The sequence below is a fragment of the Arabidopsis lyrata genome (assembly GCF_000004255.2).
Source record: "Arabidopsis lyrata subsp. lyrata unplaced genomic scaffold ARALYscaffold_3, whole genome shotgun sequence".
Classification (NCBI taxonomy): domain Eukaryota; kingdom Viridiplantae; phylum Streptophyta; class Magnoliopsida; order Brassicales; family Brassicaceae; genus Arabidopsis; species Arabidopsis lyrata.
Window position 1 is genome coordinate 21,898,313 of NW_003302553.1, and position 6,000 is coordinate 21,904,312.

The window sequence follows — 6,000 nt, forward strand, 5'->3', positions numbered from 1 at the left end:
AATTTTTAAAAAATTAATTTCAAATTTTCGTTTATAATTAATAAGAGAGAGAAAATTAGTTTATTTTTTTGGAAATTAATAAGTATTTAAAAGAATTAAACTATTTTTTATTTAAATATATTAATTTTGTGATTACTATTGTACCCTTAATGAAGTTATTTAAAAACACTAAAAACCAATGGCATTTTTTATAATTCTTTACCCTTTATAAGGTTATTTATTATCTAATGCTTCCCAATTAATAATATAGATTGTGACTCACGATTTGGGTACACGAGATAACTAAAGTATTCTATCGGTATTGAATGAAAAAGGATGATAATGGATATTGTTACATGTATTTGAACCGAATGTTTTAGTTAATTCTCGGAGTACCATTATTTTAAATCTTTGGTTTAGCTTGAATAGCCAAAAAAAGAAATATCTACTCCCTTTACTGTTTTCGAATTTGAATATCCAAGTCAATGCAAATACTGGCTCTCTTTTTCTATATGTACTTCCTTTTGACACTGACTATATTTTTTTTTTTTTTTTTTTTTTTTAAATAACTACTTATATATATATTTTTTTTTCTCCCAAATGGGCTTGGGCCGAATCTACAAAAGTCCAATCCAGTTACAAAAAGGAAATTGGCAATTCACCGGAAAAACAAAAGAGGCTCGCCGTTTGTTGATAGATGCCCGCAGAGCAACCGGAACCTGAAATCCGGCGGGCTCAAGACCCACAGTTTTGTGGCTACAACCGAAGACCGTGAAATTTCGGCGAAAGAGACCGGTTTCCGCCATCCATTACATGCCTCCGACGAACCAGCCCACCACAAGTCTCCCGGAAAGCTAGTCACTCCGACTAAGCACATCGACGGCATCAGATCCTGAAGAAGCAATCCGACACACTGGACGGAAACCCCTCTTTTCCAGACCGGAAAAACAAACCAAGATCCCTGAGCTTTGACGAATCAATCCGGCTCGAATGGATGCTAAGTTGTGGCGGATCTAAAGGATGGTGGCTCAAATCCAAAACCCTTACACCCGACATCCACAACCGCCCTCTAAGATCCTACGGATCTGCAGCTAACCACCGAGCAAACAACGAACCCACCTTAATCCCCCCAACTTCCGCCGTGAACGCAACTTGAGACTGACGGTTGAGCCGGAGGAACTGAAGCCACCCACGACGTCCCAACCATGAGAGATCCGCTGCAGTAGCCCTCCTCCATCAGACCCGAGTCACCTCCACATCGAAGGGAAAACGCCACACCACCGTTGACGGAGATACGCCTCGACTCTCTCCTGAATCGTCCAAGAGTAGATTCGGCTGGTTATTGAAGCGCTACAAGGATCTGCGAACTAGATCTAGGAAAAGAAAATCGTCTTCAAGGCGAGAGAAAAGCGCGGATTTCAAGGCAACGATTGTGCCGACACACTGACTATATTAAATTAAAGGAAAACTAGGATCGGATCCGCGGTCCACCGCGGGAGAATATTGGTTTACATATGTTGCATTTAATATTGTGTATGTTTTTTAGTAGAACGAATCGTGTAGTATACTTATAAATATTCATAATAACGAATTGTAGAGAAAATGTAAAATTGTTTATAAATATACCCATCGTAATAATTATAATTTACAAAATAGAATTTTGTGTTTTAAAATTCTAAAATTAGACGATTCATGAGATTGGGCTCTATCTGTTATGATGTGATAGTTCTCGTGGGGAAATAGATCGTTTTCCCCTAGATGAGAGATTGAAAGATGAAGTATAATGATTAAAAATTAATTATTATTTTTCATGATTCACAAAATTTAATAAATACTTATCATCTTGTTGAATAATTCTAAAATCATATTCAAGAAATCTTTATAAATTGAAAATTAAACTTCTTTGGTAAGCTATAGGTATGAAAATATCATAATTTCGATTTAATCTAATTAAATTAAAATTAGTTACATGGATTTCATATCTATTTAATTTACATGACCAAAATAAAAATATCTATTTAATTTACACGACCAAAATAAAAATATTAATTTAATTTATAAAACAGATGGGTTATTTGTGATAAATTTTTTAGAAATCTTTAGAAGTAAGTAAAATATCTTTCAATTAATGATAGTTGGCTAAAATAAGCGAAATTAATGACAAAAACGTTGATTGTTATGGAATTAGTCCAAAAAACATATGAACAAATTTATTATACGTAATTAATGTATAATATTTTTTGGAATATGCTTTTATTATTAGTTACCATAAGTACAATCATATTTTATTTGATTTCCATAAATATTTGATTTTATTTCGATTTTTCATTATTAATTCGAATTTATATTATAAAAAAATTTCAAAGATCCGATTTCAGAATTTCGGGTCAATTTCTGATTTTAACCCGACCCATTTTCATTTGTACTTCTCTTTTAATAGTATAGAGATTTTCTTGAGATATGTGGATGGAGAAAATATCTTAAGGTTTTATTGAAACTTTTGTGTCTTAATGCATGTCTTTTTTCTTTATTTACACATTTGAGTTTGGGTTTTTGTTTCCTTCTAAAGCTAAATCACATGTTTGTCAGTATCTTTGCTAAATAATGAAGAAACAGTAATAAATATAAAATCTACTTTTCTTTTTTTGGTTGTAAAAAGTAGGCATGAGATTTATATCCGTTATCCGGTTTTTGATATGAAAAACGGATATCCGGCCAAACGGATACGGATAGTAAAATGACGGATATCCCGGATATGGATACATATAGGAATAATCCTAAAATTTGGGCCGGATAATAGATATCCGGCAAAAAAAAAATATATATATAAAACTTAAAAGCCTTATGACTCTATTTTCAAGTGTTAAAGCCTAAAAAAACTTGTAAGTCCAACTTTTTTAATTTTTTTTATTTATTTTCAATGTTAATAAATAAATCATATGAAAAAGATATAAAAAAAATTTCTAAGAAAAATTTAAGAAGTTGATTGATGTCTCTTTTTTTTTTTCAAGAACATCACTTAAATCTTTTAAACTTTTTGCTACTTTAATAAATTATTTTTTTTTGTAATGTTTTGTATATATAATCAACTTTTAGATATTTTATAAAATTTTTAAGCTTTTTATGTATGATTTTAATGAATTTAGGATTTTAAAACACTATTTCCGGATCCGGATACGGATACTAAATTGGCGGATAATGCGGTTACGGATACGGATATGGATATCATAAAAAACCGGATATCCGTTCCGTTTACAGGCCTAGTAAGAAGAGGGGAGACAATAATCGCATTAGAATTTAGAAGAAATTTAATTTCTTTATGAATTTTTTTTATCGTCGTATACTCGTATTACTACCAAATGAAATAGTAATACGACGATAATTTATGCTTTCTTCTGTCTCTCCCTTTTTTTTTTGTTTAATTTGTATCTGATTTTTTTGATATAAAGATACTGTATGTCTGTATCACTGTATGTATGGACATAAAAAGTTATCATTTCGAAGAGATTTAGATTTATCTTATTATAATTTTTTGAAAAAACAGAAATAACTAAAAACTTTGAATCAAGCTAAAATTAAAAAGTTCTTATTGCTATTAGCCTATTATTAGTTTGGTTTCGAAAATCGATTAAATTGTTGTTTTTTCTTGAATTAAAGTGACAAATGCCAACATTAATTTTAGACAATAGACTAGATCATGACCCGCACGTACGTGCGGGATTTCATATTTTTTAAAAAATTCTAACAAATTTTAATTCAATATAAATTATTTCGTTGTTTTTATGATATATATTTTAGTGTATTAGATTTGGATTCACACGTATGTGTAGAGATATTTTTATAGAAATTGTTATATAGATTTTAAAAATATAAAATATTTTGTTGTGTTAGTGAACTTTATAATAGTACAAATAATATAAAATTAGAGTAATAAACGAAATTCAGTTGCATTATTGCATAGTTATATTTTAAGATCCGGACCTACACGTACGTGCGAAATTATATTTAAGATAAAACTGAGATATAATTTAGTTGCAAAAGTTAAATGATCTTACTTTTTTTATTTTCTAAACTAATCAAAACATTTCTAATAGTTTGATTACATGTGTTAAATAGGATATAGATTCGGTTTGAGTTTGGTTATTTCATGTATATTAGCTAGGCGTAACTATTTTAGAACGGGAAACATATCCCGTCCTATATCTCTCATAAATTCTTGGTCCCATAACCCGTCTTGTATACGTGAAATAAAAATATGACAGTCCAGTATCCGGCATAAATAGAATATGTGTAACTGAAAACGTACGTACAGGGTTATGTATGTAAACAAATTTATTTTATATAGTGCTCATAACCTGAACTCATACCAATTGGGTATTTAGTTTGATTTTTAATTTATGTTCCCCTCTCATCCCGTCTCGTAATTCCTATTCTCATTTCATTCCATTAAAATCATGTTCTAAATTTTTATTTGCGTACTTTTAAATACCATACAATACATACTGTGAGTTTTGTAGATTACTATATATGCTGCTAAAGTTACAAATATATTTTAACAAATTTATTAATGTTTCTTTCCTTAGCTAATTTTGCATATTCTTCTTTTTATTGTTTAATCATAATTAATTTGATTTTTGGACTAAAAATAAAAATTTGAGATACATCTTTAAAAGGGATATGCTATTGCTGCATAATTTGTTTTGAATTCAAAATATATAATTAGTTTACATTATTTGAAAACTGTGTGCAATATATTAGGGATTTATTTAAAGAAGATCCGGTTGAAAAACAAAAAATAAAACGCAAAATAATTTAGAAATTAATATATACAATCTATTGTTAGATATTTATCAAACTTGCTTTAAACGAAGGCTATAATGATAATTACTTTAAATTTCTTATTATTTGAGTTTATTTCATCATAAATATAAAGAGTTGTTAATACCTAATATCGTATTTTAGAAATTGTGAAATAAAATTTTGTTTTATATTTTAAAATTTGTGAAAATATTATAACAAAACTGAATCTTAAAATATTTGTATTTATTTTCCTTACAAAATTTTAAATTTAATTTTAAAGTCCTCCATTGATAAATCTAAATGATAGTGTTTTTAATTTTGAATTAAAATGATATTATTTTTCTTTTTATTTTTAATATAGAATAGTCTATTAAAATTTGTTTTATTTTTGAATTAAAATCTTAGTTGGATATCAAATCTTAGTTTTTCAATTCCTATTGGTTAACAATTTTTTAAAAATTAATTTCAAATTTTCGTTTATAATTAATAAGAGAGAGAAATTAGTTTATTTTTTTGGAAATTAATAATTATTTAAAAGAATTAAACTATTTTTTATTTAAATATATTAATTTTTTTATTACTATTGTACCCTTAATGAAGTTATTTAAAAACACTAAAAACTAATGACATTTTTTGTAATTCTTTACCCTTTATAAGGTTACAGGGGCGGATCCAGATTTTTTTTTAACCCAGGTCATAATAAGAAAGAAAGGTAAAAAATTTAACAAAAGATGTCCAACTGGGAATCGAACTAGTGTTTGGGGGGGGTCATTTAATGACAGATTTGCCAACTCAGCTGCAGTTTCTTTATGGAATCTTTTACCGAAAAATATTTATATGATTATTTTACCAGGTCAGTTGACCTTCCTCTCTTTTTAGTAGGTCCGCCCCTGTAAGGTTATTTATTATCCAATGCTTCCCAATTAATAATATAGATTTATGTTGATAATAATTTAGCCTTTTTGAATGGTGGTCCATAATTATGTACAGTTCTCTTGCTACATTCGAATCTTATTACATGTATAAAGTATACACATATGCAAATGTATGTATTTAATCGGAAATTGGCACACGATTTTAGATATTTCTCCATTGCCAACTGTGGGATACGTAGGCCAGCTCTACTTATTAGCACGAAGCGGTGATCCAAGTTTTTTAATTTTAACAGTGAGCTGAGTTCCCAACTAAAGTGCCACATACACTCGTTAGTAACTTGTGTAA

The 6,000-nt window shown here is 28.7% G+C and overlaps 2 pseudogenes; both read right to left on the bottom strand.

Moving 5' to 3' along the window:
• Positions 1 to 581: 581 nt before the first annotated feature.
• On the bottom strand, positions 582 to 1,035 carry LOC110230443 (annotated as a pseudogene).
• Positions 1,036 to 1,055: 20 nt separating this feature from the next.
• Positions 1,056 to 2,518, bottom strand: LOC110230159 (annotated as a pseudogene).
• Positions 2,519 to 6,000: the final 3,482 nt, after the last annotated feature.